This window comes from Ranitomeya variabilis, chromosome 1 (assembly GCF_051348905.1).
Source record: "Ranitomeya variabilis isolate aRanVar5 chromosome 1, aRanVar5.hap1, whole genome shotgun sequence".
Classification (NCBI taxonomy): domain Eukaryota; kingdom Metazoa; phylum Chordata; class Amphibia; order Anura; family Dendrobatidae; genus Ranitomeya; species Ranitomeya variabilis.
The window spans coordinates 230,541,564-230,558,758 of record NC_135232.1 but is presented as its reverse complement, the minus strand read 5'-3'; positions in this window follow the sequence as shown (position 1 = coordinate 230,558,758).

The following is a 17,195-nucleotide window of genomic DNA, read 5'->3' as shown; positions in this document are numbered from 1 at the left end:
ATGCTGCTGCATCCCCATGCTATACAAGCAATTAGCCTGCAAAAAATGATAATCCCATAGTGGGACAAAGTAAAAAAGTTAAAAAGAGTAAAAAAAAATCAAATTTAAATAATTGAACAAATATTTTTAAAGAAATTAAAAAATAACAAGAAAAAAAATAAAAAGATCTTGTACCCATAAATAAATATATCGCCACATCCTTTAGTGAACACCATAAAAAAAAAAACAGAAAACAATGCTTTATCATCATACCGCCAAACAAAAAGTGGAATAAAACGCAATAAAAAATAAGGATACAAATAAACATTGTACTGTTGAAAACATAATTTTGTCCCATAAAAAACAAGCTGCCATCAGCGACAAAATTAAAAAGTTATAGCTCACAGAATAAAAAGATGCAAAAATAATAATTTTTTCTATAAAAGAGTTTTTATTGTGTAAAAGCACCAAAAGATTAAAAAACTATATAAATGAGGTATTGCTGTAATCATACTGACCTGAGGAATAAAGATGCTGTATCAATTTTACCAGAACGACATAAACTCCCCCCCCCCCCCAAAAAAAAAAGAAATCCTGAATTTCAGTTTTTTTACATTCTGCCTCCCTCAAATCGGAATAGAAAGCGATCAAAAAATGTCATGTGTCTGAAAATGGTACCAAGAAAAACATCAACTCGTCCTGAAAAAAATCAAGCCATCATATGACTGTCGGTCAAAATATGGAAAAATTATAGCTCTCAAAATATGTTGATGCAAAAAAATAGTTTTTGCAATAAAAAGCGTCTTTTAGCGTGTGACAGCAGCTAAACATAAAAACCAGATATAAATCTGGTATTGCTATAATCGCACTGACCCAGAGAATAAAGTTGCCAAATCACTTATACCGCACGAGGAATGGCGTAAAAAAGAAATAAAACCAATTCAACCTGCTGATAATTTTTTCATTCTGCCTCCGCTGAGCACTTACACTGGGGTTTCCGTGTAAATCTCTGAAATACGTGATTCAGACGGAACCACTGGAGGAAGATTCCCTCCTACGGAGGCACTGTGGACACTGTCTGACTTGTGATCTGGTGGTGTCCGTCTTTTTAGGATTGCATAAAAGTGCAGTCGGCCATATCTTTGTGCACTTCTGAAAAGAAGGACACTTCTGAACAGAGGCCAGACGGAGTCCAGAGTAACTCTTCTGCCTCATTATTATGAATGGATCCTTCGAGGGTTTCATCTGAATCACATCACTCAGAGATTTAGATGGAAACCCCAAAGTAAGTGCTCAGCGTAGAGCGCCAGATAAATGTAACACAGTAACATAGTTAGCAAGGCCGAAAAAAGACATTTGTCCATCCAGTTCAGCCTATATTCCGTCAGAATAAATCCCCAGATCTATGTCCTTGTAAAGAACCTAATAGCTGTAAGATACAATATTTTTACGCTCAAGGAAGTCATCCAGGCCTCTCTTGAACCCCATTGACTGAGTTCGCCATCACCACCTCCTCAGGCAAGGAATTCCAGATTCTCACTGCCCTAACAGTAAAGAATCCTCTTCTATGTTGGTGGAAAAACCTTCTCTCCTCCAGACGTAGAGAATGCCCCCTTGCGACCATCACCTTCCTTGGTATAAACAGACCCTCGGAGAGATATTTGTATTGTCCCCTTATATACTTATACATGGTTATTAGATCGCCCCTCAGTCGTGTTTTTTCTAGACTAAATCCTAATTTTGCTAATCTCCCTGGGTATTGTAGTTCACTCATCCCCTTTATTAATTTTGTTGTTCTCCTTTGTACTCGCTCTAGTTCCATTATATCCTTCCTGAGCTCCGGTGCCCAAAACTGTACACAGTACTCCATGTGCGGTCTAACAAGAGATTTGTACAAAGGCAGTATAATGCTCTCATCATGTGTATCCAGACCTCTTTTAATGCACCCCATGCACTTTTTTAATGCACCCTATGAAATGTGATCCCAAACATTATGTAAGATGTTTCCAATAAAAGCTTCAACTCGATCCACAAAATAAGCAAGTCCCCACTCAAGCACTCTGCTGGATGTCCTCATATGAACTCGAGCGTGGGAACTTTTCCAAAGCTCCAGTTCATGAGGACATCCAGCAGAGGGCGCATCACCGCAACTCAAGGTAAGTACAGATCATCCTGCTTTCCTTTCAGTACCCGGGGTTTACAGGCACGAGCGAGTGCTTTAGCACAGCTCCTGGCTGTAAAATGATTTAACCCCTTCAGATGGATTTACTTCGTGGGACGTGACAGATCATCTGAAGGTATGTATATTGTTGGTTTATTATTTTTCAGAGCGAGGGTCTTCAGGTGGATTGAGAGAGCAATAAAATATTAAAACAACCTGTGTGTTTATTTCATTAAAATACTTTTTAATAATGTGTGTGTTTTTTTAACCCTTTCATACAATTGGATTAATAATGGATGGGTGTCATAATTGACGCCTCTCCATTATTAACCTGGCTTAATGTCACCTTACAATAGCAAGGTGACATTAACCCTTCATTACCCCATATCCCACCGCTACACGGGAGTGGGAAGAGAGTGGCCAAGCGCCAGAATAGGCGCATCTTCCAGATGTGCCTTTTCTGGGGTGGCTGGGGGCAGATGTTTGTAGCCAGGGGGGCCAATAACCATGGACCCTCTCTAGGCTATTAATATCTGCCCTCAGTCACTGGCTTTACCACTCTGGCGGAGAAAATTGCGCGGGAGCCCACGCCAATTTTTTCCGCCATTTAACCCTTTATTTTAGCAGCTACAGCGCCCAAATTTTGCACATACACACTACTAACATTAGTAGTGTGGAATATGCAAAAAAAAAGGGATATGAGATGGTTTACTGTATGTAAACCATGTCTCATATCATGTCGGGTTTGTGAAGGAGAAATGAAAAGCCGGCAATTGAATTACCGGCTTTTCACTAACACCGCTGCGTATTTCTCGCAAGTCACACTGCTGGTCCGTGTGAAATCCGTATTTTTCTCACCCCCATAGACTTTCATTGGCGATTTTTTTGCGCAATACGGTGACAAACGCAGCATGCTGCGATTTTCTACGGCCGTACAAGACCGTATATTACGGATGCGTAATATACGGCAGATAGGAGCTGGGCCATAGAGAATCATTGGGCCGTGTGTAATGCGTATTTTACGGACATAGTTTATGCGCTCATACGTCCGTAAAACTCGCTAGTGTCAGGCCGGCCTTAGATGAATTCATCAACTGTTCTGGCCCCTCATGGACTCTCCCAGTGGGTCATGGCACCTGCAAACCATAACGGTAAAATCTGGAGCTCCTTGCCTTCTGAACTTTGCACTGTGCCTGAAAAATATTTCCCTATTACATGTAGGGTATTGGCGAACTCAGGAAATAATAAACCTCAGTTTGTTGTAAAAAAAAAAAATTCCTATTAGCCCTTAAGAAAATTAAAAACTTGGGGCTAAAACAACATTTTAGTGGTAAAAATGTAATTTATTCTTTCTTCGCGTTTCAATGGTATAAAATTCTGTAAAGGCACACGTGGTGTCAATATGATCACTGCACCCCTAGATGAATTCATTGGGGAGTGTAGTTTATAAAATGAGTTCACATATAGGGGGTTTCTGTTGTTCTGGCACCTCGAGGGCTCTGCCAGTGTGACATGTGACCCTCAAACCATTCCAGCAAAATTTGAACTCCAATATGGCGCCTCTTCCATTCTGAGTTTTGCACTGTGCCTCAAAAGTAGTAGTCCCCCACATATGGGGTATCGGCGTGCTCAGGAGAAATTGCATAACAAAATGTATGGTACAATTTCTCCCTTATGAAAATGCACAATTTAGGGCTAAAATAACATTTTTGTGGGGAAAATGTGACTATTATTTTCACGGCTCAACGTTATAAACTTCTATAAAGCACCTGGGAGTTCAAGGTGCTCACCACACATCTAAATACATTTCTTGAGGGGTCTATTTTCAAAAATGGGGTCACTTGTGGGGGGGTTTCCACTGTTTAGGTACATCAGGGGGCCTCCAAACAGGATATAATGTCCGCTAATGATTCCAGAAAATGTTACATTCAAAAGGTCAAATGGCACACCTTCCCTTCCGAGCTCTGCCGGAACAGTGGTTTTCTTCCTCATTGTAACAACTCTGCTGGCATCACGGAATGGCCTCTCATCTCTCACACTATCTTACCCACTGCTCCAGGTCATGTTATGGTTTCTGTTTCTTGCCAGCTCCATATTCTGTGCCTCTGCTCTGCATGCTTCCTGGCTGTGTGCATAGGGGGCGGCGCTTGAACTCTCTGGTTCTTATAGGAACCAGGTGCACCTGTCTAATCTGTTCCTGACCAATTACCAAGAGGCCTCCAGTATTTAGTGCAGCTCCACCCAGTGGACTGGGCCTGTGCAATGTGTTAGCTCAGTTTGTGTTTAGCTTCTGAGTTTGCCAGGCCTTGCTCTGTGTTAATCCCTCTCTAGAGGCTTTTCTTAGTGTTTTTGACTTGATCTTGTTGTCCACCCTCCAGGAGGCAGAATATCCTGGGCCCTGTGTCTTTGTTCTTGTTCCTTGTCTTGTTCCATTACCTTGTCTGAACTTAGTCTTATCACGGTCTCCTTGTCTGTGGCTTCCTTCCCTGCTGTGTCTTTCCTTGTGTTCTCAGTCTTTCTTATGCTCCGCACTCTTGTGGCTCTGCCTGCTCTGTACTTTTGTGGCTTTACCTCTGCTCCGCACTCCTGTGGTTCTGCTCCGTTCTACTCTGCTCCACTTCTGCTGCTGCAGTAATCTCTTGCTGCAGCTCCTCTCTGCATTCCTTGTGCTTCTGCTCTGCTTTGCTTCTGCAGAAACCTCTTGCTGCAGCTCTTCTCCACATTCCTTGTGGTTCCACTCTGCTTAGCTTCTGTTGCTGCTCCATCTCCTGCTGCTCTACCATTCCTATCTGCAGCCTTGCGGTTTGCTTCCTATGCGAACAGGTCCCAACCTATTCCTTCCCACTCCATTCCTTCCTGCTTGTCTCCATACCTGTATCTCATGTATGAACAGGTCCCAACCTGTTCTTTCCCACTCCATTCCTTCCTACTACATATCCGTACCTGCATCTCCTGTGTGAACAGGTCCCTACCTGTTCCTTCATACACCACATTAACCAGCCCTGTGTCTCTGCCGTTCCTGCCAGCCCTGTGTCTCTGCCATACCTGCCAGCCCTGTGTCTCTGCTCTTCCTGCCTGCCATGTGTCTCTGCCGTTCCTGCCAGCCCTGTGTCTCTGCCGTGCCTGCCAGCCCTGTGTCTCTGCCATTCCTGCCAGCCCTGTGTCTCTGCCATTTCTGCCAGTCCTGACTGATGCCCGCACCTGTCCTAGTGTTCCTGTTCTCCAAGTGGGATCAGCAGCCACAGCTAGACACCACTCTGGAGTAGCACCTGGCAGCTGCCTGCTGCACAAGCCTGACCTCACCATCAGAGGCTCCAGTGAAAACCCAGGCAGCTGTCATAGTCACGCCCCTTCCAAGGTAGTCTGGTTCGTGGCACAGTGGGGTCACAAACCTCCTGAGCTCACGCCCACCAGTGAGGGCGTGAGCGTGACACTCATATGGGGTATCCGCAAGCTCAGGAGAAATTACATTACAAATGTTGGGGTCCATTTTTTACTGCTACCTTTCTCGAAATAAAAAAATTAAGATATGAAGTAAATTTGAGAAACTTTGAGAAAAAATTCCTGTGAATAGCCTGAAGGGTTAATAAACTTATTGAATGTGGTTTTGAGAACCTTGTGGGGTTTTGTAAATTTTGTTTGAAAAATGAAAAATTGCTGGTCGATATTTAACCCTTATAACTTTGTAACAAAAAAAAAAAAACGGGTTCAAAAATTGTGCTGAAGTAAAGTAGACATGTGGGAAATGTTATTTATTAACTATTTTGTGTGACATATCTATTAGATTTAAGGGCATGAAAATGAAAATTTTAAAAATTGCAAAATTTTTGCCAAATTTTTTCACACAAATAAATACAAGTCATTTCGAAGAAATTTTACCCCTATCATGAAGTACAATATGTCACGAAAAAACAATCTCAGAATCACTGGGATCCGTTAAAGTGTTCCAGAGTTATAACTACATAAAGTAACAGTGGTCAGAATTGTAAAAATTGGCCTGGTCATTAACGGGCAAACCACCTTCGGGGGTACATGGGTTAAAAACTGGCACAAAAGCCTTCATAAGTTTTCCTATTATATGTTGGTATAGAGAGGGGGTGGTCAAGTGTTGGAAGATTCATGTAAGAAACGACAATAGACATTGTGAACAATTCGTACTTTGTGCAACAGATACATAAGGCTACGTTCACATTTGCGTCTTGCGACGCATTAGTAAGGCACACTAAACACACCTTTTTCGACGCATGCGTTTAACGCATGCGTTGGAAAACGCAGCGTTTTTTGGTGCGTTTTTGCTGCGTTTTTGTTAAAAACGCAGCGTTTTCCGACGCATGCGTTGTCAAACAATGATGTCATTTTTCCACCCAATAGCATGACGAAAAGCCCCAATAGTGTCTAGACACTAGATAATACCACCAATGGATAGAAGAGGGTGGGTATAATGGAATTTTAGTATACAGTATATACCCCGGCATAGATAAATTCCTCCCATTTTGCCTGTTTTTACAGCATCAAGATGGAGCGTCCCATGGAGAGTATCTACCTCAATATGGAGCTGGATTTTGCCATGGCTAATGCTTATGCTATCGCCTTTCATGAACAAAGGAAAAGAGATAAACAACGGAGAAGGAGTCATCGGTGCTTTTGGTTACACCCTATAGTGGAAGTCCGAGAGAGCCGCGGAGCTTACCATTGTTTGTTTGGCGAGCTAAATGACAACCTGGAAAAATATTTTGAGTATACCAGGATGTCTCAAGACAGCTTCCGCTATCTGCTGCGTCTGGTGGAATGAGCCATTACCAGGCAGGACACGCAGCTCCGGAGATCAATTTCCGCCGAGGAACGTCTGCTGGTGTCTCTACGGTACGTAATGTAGCTATTTGAAGGACTTTATATGTTCTGCCCTTTTTTTAAAAAAAACTTTTTTTGTTTGGGGGGGGAGGGATGGAAAATGTAATTTTATTTTATAACAATGTACCTTAATTAAATTTATTTTTCTTCTTGGCAGTTTCCTGGCTACCGGAGAGACCTTAAGATCCCTGCATTTCCAGTTTCGGATTGGAGTCTCCACACTTTCGGGTATTATTTCCGACACATGCCGCGCATTGTGGGACAATCTCTGGGAGGAATTTTTACCAATCCCAACAACAGAGTTATGGGAGGCCAACGCCCAAAAATTTGACCAACTGTGTTCTTTCCCTAACTGTATTGGAGCAGTGGATGGGAAGCACATTAGGATTACAAAGCCTGCAAGAAGTGGATCTCTGTTTTTGAATTACAAAAAATACTTTTCCACCGTGCTCATGGCAATTGCAGGTGCGGACTGCAGGTTTCTCGCCGTGGACATTGGAGCGTTTGGCCGTGCAAATGATTCACGGACATTTAAGGAGTCTGATATGGGCCGAAGGTTATATGAGAACAATTTTAATTTCCCCCAGCCAAGACCTCTTCCCAACACCGAAGGGCCGGCAATGCCATTTGTGGTTGTTGGTGATGAGGCATTTCAAATGTGTGCCAACCTACTGAAACCGTACTCCAGTCGGGGCTTGGACCACACAAAAAGTATTTTTAATTATAGACTGTCCAGGGCCAGAAGAACTGTGGAGTGCGCCTTTGGAATCCTTGTCTCCAAATGGCGGATTTTAGGATCCGCTATAAATCTGAAAATTGAGACAGTTGATCAGGTGGTGAAGGCTTGTGTGGTTCTCCACAATTATATTATTGCTAAAGAGAGAGTCAACGTGGAACTAGATGAACCCATACCAAACCCATTGCCCGATTACCAAGATCATCCTCTGAGGACAACTTTGGAAATTGCTCAGATGAGTGATCGATTTGCTTCATATTTTGTTTCAGATGTTGGCCGTGTGTCATGGCAAGATCAAATGGTTTAATGTAGAAACAGTACTTTATCCTGCTGTAACTGTAACTAAATTTATTGTGATTAATAAAAATCTAAACACTGTCATTTAAAGAATTAAACACTATTGAGTCCATTACATTTTACCAGCCTAATGTAATGTTCTTTAAATGTTGTAATGTACCGTGATTTTCTACTGTGTTGTGTTTTGAAATAAAGTTCTTTATTGTGCCTTTCCGTTTAAAAAAAAAATGCTCCCCTATGTTACAATGTTGTTGCCAATAAAAAAAAAGTTAAAGCAAATCCAATGTTCTAGAACCAAATGTGTGTACCACAAAATGTAGTAATGTGAGCACCAGTTCCCAAATTGACTCTGACAAAACAAAACAATTGTTCACATAGCCCTGTGTTCCATAGTTTTAAAAGCGAACATGATCGGCTCCCACCTTGTCAAGCAATTAATCTTGCAGACTATTTGCATATGGAACCTGGCATCATGGAGCGTGATGGCTGAAGCAGGTTTTCTGCCGCTGCATGTGCCGCGGCTGTGTGACAGGCACTACACATGCATGGCGAGGCCAACAAATAGGCCTTGGATGTGCATATGTTCTGCCTGTCACACAGCCTCTGAACATGTGGCTGCAGATCATAATCCGCACTCCATGAAGCCGGGGCCCATATGCTACTAGTCTGCAAGTGTTTTGCTTGACAAGGAGGGAGACGATCATGTTCGCTCAACTCTAGTGAGTTAACACTATTGAACTCAGGATGCTGGAATACGTCCAGAGTCAAATAGTGGTGACACTTGGCCATGTGACCATTGCTACCACCTCACCTGAGCAATAACCTTAAGGTACCGTTACACTAAACGATTAACCAACGATCACGACCAGCGATACGACCTGGCCGTGATCGTTGTTAAGTCGTTGTGTGGTCGCTGGAGAGCTGTCACACAGACAGCTCTCCAGTGACCAACAATGACGAAGTCCCCGTGTAACCAGGGTAAACATCGGGTTACTAAGCGCAGGGCCGCACTTAGTAACCCGATGTTTACCCTGGTTACCATTGTAAATGTAAAAATACATACATACTTACATTCCGATGTCTGCCATGTCCATCGCCGTCAGCTTCCCGCACTATGCCGGCCCTAAAGCACAGCACAGCGTTGACGTCACCGGTGTGCTCTGCTTTTACTTTACGGCCGGCACTCACAGTGTCAGTCAGTGCGGGAAGATGACGGCGAGGGACGTGGCAGACACCGGAATGTAAGTATGTACTGTTTTTTTTTTTTTTACATTTACAATGGTAACCAGGGTAAACATCGGGTTACTAAGCGGCCCTGCGCTTAATAACCCGATATTTACCCTGGTTACCAGTGAAGACATCGCTGGAACGGTGTCACACACGCCGATCCAGCGATGACAGCGGGTGATCAGCGACCAAAAAAAGGTCCTGATCATTTGCAGCGACCAACGATCTCCCAGCAGGAGCCTGATCGTTGGTCGCTTTCACGCATAACGATTTCGTTAACGATATCGTTGCTACGTCACAAAAAGCAACAATATCGTTAACGAAATCGTTATGTGTGACGGTACCTTTACAGTAGGTTTGAAAATTGATATATTTTTTAATCCTCTTTGTGTTTGTAACACCTCATAGTACAATGAGAGACAGCGAAAAAAAAAAATTACAACAAACTGGATAAAATTGTGTCAGACATTGCAGATATGAGGTGTTAAAAACCCAAGATTTGTGTATACGGCGCACGGTGTGAGTTGGTGCAAACTTTATTTTAGACCAAGAAACTCCGATTTTGTTATCAAAATAACATTTTTAATAAGGGTGACACAAAAAGAAAAATGGGGAAAGGTTCTAAGGGGTAGGAACTTCGGCGATTAAGGGAGATTGATATCCACCAGTTTGGGAGTGGGTGGAGGGGGGGTGGAGGAGGAGGAACCACCATACTGCACAATACTTGAAGGTATGCCGACGTCTGACCACCCTGTGGTCGACGGTGGCGAGAATGCCAACGCAGGAGGGGAGGGAGGAGGCACGACCAGTCTCTTTGGCACCGTGGACTGGCTCTGGCTACTCCTGCTCCGGCTAGACCCCGGCCGAGAGCTCGGTGTTGGTATTGGAGCAGCCAGAGCCGCCGTAGCTGTTGTTGTTTTTGCCCGTTTTCTCCTCTCTCCCTCTGGGTGTTGTTCTGCGTGGCGTCTTTGGGTCCTTGAAGGCCTGGCAGGAGCAGGACTTTGCGGCTCGGTTCTATGGTGTCGGCGGCGGCGGCGGCCCTCGGCACGCGGAGCTCTGTGTGGGTGCTCTGCAGCAGGAGTCGGAGTCATGCTAGCCAGCGATGGTACTACGGGCATTGTAGTCGCTGACTGCATGACCCGAGCCTGCTGCAGAGCAGTCACGTAGGCAATGTTGCAGGCCTGCATCACCGAAACCTGGAGTTCCGGAGTAAGATGTTCCACCATGCCCTTCGCAATGGCACTAAAGAAATGTTTTGCCGGCCTCGAGAGCTCGGATTCCATAGTTTCAAGGCGCCGGTTGATATTGGACAGAGCTGTGTCCATTCTATCGCCCAGCGCCTTAAAACAATTCTGGCCTCGGCCAGGGGAACATCTGATGGACCGGCTGCCGGTTCTCCAGATGGTGGTGCAAGCCTGCTCTCGCTGTGGGATGGCTGTGACGGGTCAGATGGCGATTCACGAAGGACCGCTCCAGATGGCCGAACAGGCTCGAGGGTGCTGCTGTGTGTTCTGTGAAAACATAAGGAAAACATTAGTATACAAAATATAACATTTCACATTCGCCACCTCCTGTGTATAATATAAAGTTAACATTGCATCACACACTATAAAATTATAATTTTACATAATTGTAAAGGGTCAGTTCCGTCTGTCAGTCCTAACGGTATTAATTCGCTGATTGTTACGGCCAGCTGCCTGTCATGGCTGACGCGACCAATCAGCACCGGGCACAGTCCTGAATAAAATGGCCGCTCCTTACTCCCCGCAGTGAATGCCTGTCGCCCGCATACTCCCCTCTGTCATCGATAAACACTTACCGGCGGCCGTTGCCGCCGTTAAGATGTAACCAAATTTTTACTATTGACACTGCCTATGTAATTACCATGCTATAGTCACCCATGGTTGCCGTTTGTAACGGCCGCCGTGGTTTACGCTTATCATCGGAACTGCCATGACGTCACGGTCATGTGACCGAGACGTCATCACAGGTCCTTCGATCAGACCAACCCTGGGAACAGAACCTGCCGTGGACTAGAAGGTCTCCCGTGTCTATTATTTTAACGTTTTATTGGAAACTGTGATAAACCTGGATGGGCAATATACTACGCCACTATGAAATATTGCACGTGGCTGGCCAATATACTATGTGTCTGTGTGCTGTATACTACGTCACTGGGCAATATAATAAATGGCTGGGCAATAAACTACGTGACTGGGGAATATACTACGTGAATATGCATGTTGTACAATACCCGATGTGTGGGAAGAGGTACTAAATACTTACTGTCGGCGGGCAAGGACCGGTCTCAGGAACTGAAGAATTCTGCTGTACTTGTATGTTGATGTCTTTGCCGCAGCAGCACCACTACGAGTCTGTCCCTCCTTCCGCAGGCCCCGATTGAAACGGTCCTTCATGGAGCGCCATCTGGTCTTCAATTTTTTGACTGTGAAAAAGTCAAACAAAAAAATAAAGGTTGAAACTTTTTAAATTGATAACGCAACCGTGTGCGATGCTACAAAAGTAGAACACATCACAGACGGTTGTGTGTCCTGGCCTGATGGGTCAGAGCGGCATTTCGGCAATACTTACCAAATTTATCTTTGTCCGTGGGTGAAGCGCTGTCAAAGCCATCCCACAGCGATTTGGCCACCTCAGCCCACATACGTCTCAAAACCACCTGGTCCGCGTGCCGGGGGTCACGGCTGTCCCACAACGGGCCTCGCTCCTGGATAGAGGCGACCATGATGTCTATGTCTATCCCCTCATCTTGGTCCCGTTGTGAAACCTAGAATAATTGGAAAACATTAATGTTTGCAATATAAATAAAAATTGGTCTCCCTCCCTCCTCCCCCCCCCAAAAAAAAAAATAAAAAAATGTAAGGAAAAAAAAAAATTTACTAGGTTGTTTGAAAAAATACTTACTCGCCGTTTTGCAACCACAGCTTGGCCCCGAGGTCGCTGCTCCTGCTGGCTCTGTTCCTCCTCACTTGAAGAAGCCTGGAAAATAGTTTTAAAAAAATGAGTGACACGTCTACAAATGACACCGAATAGTAAGCAACAGTAGATCATGTACTCACCGGACTCCCCAGCGGTGTTGTGTGGCTCGAGTCACTGGCCATTGTAATAACAAGATGAAATTCTGAAATGAAAAAAATTTAATTATTTTACTATGCACAATACAGAGCCACATATAGGAAAATATCAAAAAATCCATACATTAACATTACGACCACAACGAACAGTGCACTCATAGTACAATGCCAACTGAACAAGCGCTGAGCAAACAACACCGCCATACATTGAAATAAAAAACAATGGCAGAGACGACACAATGCCAGAGTATAGCAAAAGCATAATACCAGTCCCAGGAAAGATAACAAAACAAAGAAACAACAGAGCAGACCCTATGTACTAATCCAAAAAGACACAGATTTATTTAACAAAATTTTGACAACATTGATTTCCAAAAGGCCCAAGAAAAGGCAAACCATACCGCCATACGTTACAATAGAAAAAAATTACAAAATAAATAAAAGAGTACGGCTACATATGAAGCCATGAAATTCATCAGAACCTGATTAAAAAAGAAAACATTTCTATTTAAAAAAAAACACAGTGGAACAACCGCATGCACAGAACAACCCAAAATAAACAGCACAATAGATTTCAGAAAAAAAAATAACAACCCAAAAAATAAAAGGAAACAAAAGTCAATCCTGGATACACCACCATACTTTACAATAAAACCAACAAGGCCGGAGACAATGAAACGCCATCATATAACGCCAGAAATACAACACAACCAGAATATAAAAACACCCCCCAAAAAAATGGAAAAGAAAAGTCAATCCTGGAAAGACCACCATACTTTACAATAAAATCAACAAGGCCGGAGACAATGAAACGCCATCATATACAACGCCATACATCACAACCAGAATAAAAATACACCAATGTCCATTACACAACCACAGTGCAGAACTAAACAGACATAACTTGCAATAAACAATTTAAAAATAAAACATTAGGAAAATGCGCAGAATCATTCTATACTTACATCTCTTGAAAGCAGATGATGAGGTCTGGTCTCTGTCGTATGCTGCAGCAAAGTGACACACAATGCAAACATTTTTTTTTATATATGGGGGATGTTTTTTCACTGTCTAGACACAGTCTAGACACTTTTTGTGTAATTTTATTTAACGACGCATGCGTCGCACAACGCATGCACGACGCACGCACTTGCGTCCCGTGCGTTGTCAATTGGTTTCAATGGGGATTGTAACGCAATTACGACGCACGGGCGACGCAAGTGCGACGCACGCATTTTTACGAAGCTACAAAACTGCAACATGTAGCGTCGACCACGCCCCGCCAGGTGCGGCCAAACACCTTAAAAAAGCAAAACACCTCATTAAAGCAACATTTACAACATGCAATTCTAAGGCTGCTTTCACACATCAGCTTTTTCGCCGCATGCTGGTTCCGGCATCGCGCCGCAGCGCCAGATCCGGCTTATTTTGTAGAAACCGGATGAGACGGATCCGGTTTTCAGCCGGATCAGGTGTCCGGATCCTTCGAGAAACCGGATCCGTCCAATCCGGTTACCATCCGTTTCGTCTGGTTTTCTATCCGGTTTTTTACGGATCCGGCTTGTAAAAACGCCCCCTGAAAGGCTAAAAAGGTGATTGGCCTGCTGAAAACTATATATACAGTATTCCTAAAGCCCATCTGTAACAGATTGAAGAGGAGCAAGATACAGAGCAAGATGGACGGCATTATTGCGAAGATTCTGCAGCACAACGTGGATTTCATCGTGGAGGCGAATCGATTGAAAGCAATTGTTATTGAGAAGGAGCGAGAGAGACAGAGTGTCATGCGTCTGCGACGACGCCGTTTGTGGATCCACCCCATCACGGCACAGAGAATGACCCGGGGAGTCTTTTCCACTTTGTATATGGAGCTACGAGGTGACCCTGACAAGTTTTTCAGCTATGTGCGGATGAAAGCTGTGAACTTTGATGTATTGGTGGAGCGGGTTGAACATCTAATAAGAAGGAGTGATACATATTGCAGATTCTCCATTACCCCGGCTGAGCGTCTGATGGTCACTCTTCGGTAAGCATTTTTTTGGGATCTACTCTTGTAGGGCACTTTCGTTGATAGTTTGAATTTGCAATAATTTCTGCCTTGCTTTTGTTCACAGATTCATAGCAACTGGTGAATCCCTGTCTTCACTACATTTTCAGTTCAGACTGGGCATTTCAACCATATCTGGAATATTGAGGCACACTTGCCGTGCACTGTGGGACTCTCTGCATGAAGAATACATTCCACATCCCACAATGCAGACATGGTTGGAAGTACCTGACAGATTCCTAGAAGTGTGTCAGTTTCCCAATTGCTTGGGTGCGGTGGACGGGAAACACATCCGTATCGTGAAACCGGCTGGTTCTGGATCTCAGTTTTTCAACTATAAGAAGTACTTTTCCATCGTGCTGATGGCCATCGCTGATGCGGATTACAAATTTGTTGCGGTGGATATTGGGGCGTATGGCCGTTCTAATGATTCGCAAGTTTTCAAACTGTCTTCTATGGGGCGTCATTTATATGGACAAACCTTTCAATTTCCCCCCCCCAAGACCACTGCCTCAAACCTCTGAGCCACCAATGCCATTTGTTTGTGTTGGGGATGAAGCTTTTCAGCTTTCCGAGCATCTTTTGAAACCCTACTCCAGCCGTGGTTTAAACAATACTAAAAGAATTTTCAACTACCGACTCACACGTGCACGGAGAATGGTAGAGTGTGCGTTTGGGATCCTAACCGCCAAATGGAGAGTTCTCCTGACATCCGTTAACTTGAAGACAGACACTGTGGATGAGGTAGTGAAAGCGTGTGTTGTCCTACACAATTATGTTATATCCAAGGAACAGCTTTATATTGAGGACCACTGTGCCGAAACCACCTTGACGGATTACAGCAACCAGACGTACAAAAGTTCTGCCACTGTTTCCAGAATACGGGATCACTTTGCAGAATATTTTATTTCACCCGAAGGAAGAATACACTGGCAGGATAAGAGAGTTTAAATACTTTGTATGTAACCTAGTAATAACTGTTACCTTTACCCACGTTGTGTACCTGATTGGTTTTACCTTTTACCCATGTTGTGTACCTGTTTGGTTTTACCTTTTAACCAAGATGTGCATCTGTTTGGGTTGTACCCAAAGTATTTTACCTCTTAACAATAAACCCTGTGTAACCAAATTGTTATTTGACACAAACGAATAAATACAAGATAGTTGTAAACAAAAAGTTTTATTAAAATTTTTCTTAATCAACCAAACTTTTTTTGAAACAGAAGAAATAATGCAGCCTACATACACTAAAGATTTTTGTACGTCGGGGCGGAGATACTGTTGGAGGGGCTGTCGGATAGGGACACTTCGACAGTGGGAGTGTGCAGAGAGGAATGTGTTGGTAGTGGGGAAGGATCAATAGGTAGTGGTGAAGGAGTGGAGAAAGCAATTGAGCGAGTGGACAAGAAAGTGGGATTGGGGTTAGGAATTTGGTAGGATGGAGGGGTGCAGGTTATGTTTTGGGAGGATTGGGAGGCAGGAGGAGTGATGGGTGGAGAAGAGGGTTGGGAAGAGAGTGATAGAGGCTGTTGGAAGTGGGCAGGGAGAGGATGCCATGATGAAGTAGATGGGAAGTTGTAAGGGTCGGAATCATCATATGGGTGGGAAGGGGCACGGGTGGGAGGCTGGTAGTGTGGCTGGTGGGAAGGGGCATGGGCGTGAGGTTGGTAGTGCGACTGGTGGGGAGGGGCACGGGCGGGAGGCTGGTATTGTGACTGGTGGGAAGGGGCACGGGAACGCTGGAAGTGTTGTGGAGTTTGGGACGGGGCACGGGCACGATGTGGGTGATGGTGATGTTGGTGGGATGGGTCACGGTCTGGTTGGCGGTATGGGTCAGGAGGATGGTAGTGGCTGTAGTGATGGACAGTGGAGGAAGGGGGGCAGTTGAAGCATGGGTGGCAAGAGTATCTGCTCTTGAGGCAATGAGCGCTAGAGTGGACTGGCAGGATTCCATTACTTGCATCTGCTGAGAAGTAGATAGCGCCTCCATTTGCTCAAGTACCGACTGGAAAAAAGTGTTGTTCGGTGACTGTCTTGCCTCTGAACGCATCGTTACCAGAAGTGTATGCATCTCGAGTATACTTTTATTTAGAAAATTAAAACCTGCAGCCATTTGCTCGGACAAAACTTTCAAACAGTTCTGGAATGATGCGTTCAGGTGTAAGAATTCGGGCGCATAACTCTGTACCTGACCCCTCTGCCGAAGGCGCCCCGATGCTACAGGTGTACTAGAGGTGGCTGCAGCAGAGGGGTGGGGTACAGGAAATGCTATATCCTCACCAGCAGATACATGCAATGGAACCGGCCAGGATGCTCCAGCGCTTGTGGATGGGACAGAAGGATCAGAAGTGTGGGAAGGTGCAGAGTGGGAAGGTGCAGAGTGGGAAGGTGCAGAGGGGGAAGGTGCAGAGGGGGAAGGTGCAGAGGGGTTCTCACTGTCAAAGTGTCCCTCGGTGGTGGCCTCCTGAGGGATCGCCCCAGAAGGGTTCAACTGTGCTGCAGGCTCCCGAGTGCTCCCGACGGTGCTGTGGAACAAAAGATAAAAAACAAACAATTAATATACTGCCATTGCATGGCCCTGGCTGAAAGAGCAAAATAAGTTTAGACATATTAAACATTTATTAGTGCATGTGGTGGGTAATATTTACCTTCGTGTCACCATCGTTGACCTGAGGAACGACAGGGCTCGGGCATACTTGTATTTGCTCCTGCGTCCTCCAGATCCACTCGGGGCCCGCATCTCTTTGTTGAACTCCTTCTTAAAGTGATCCCTGATCGACCGCCACCTTTTCACAATCTGCT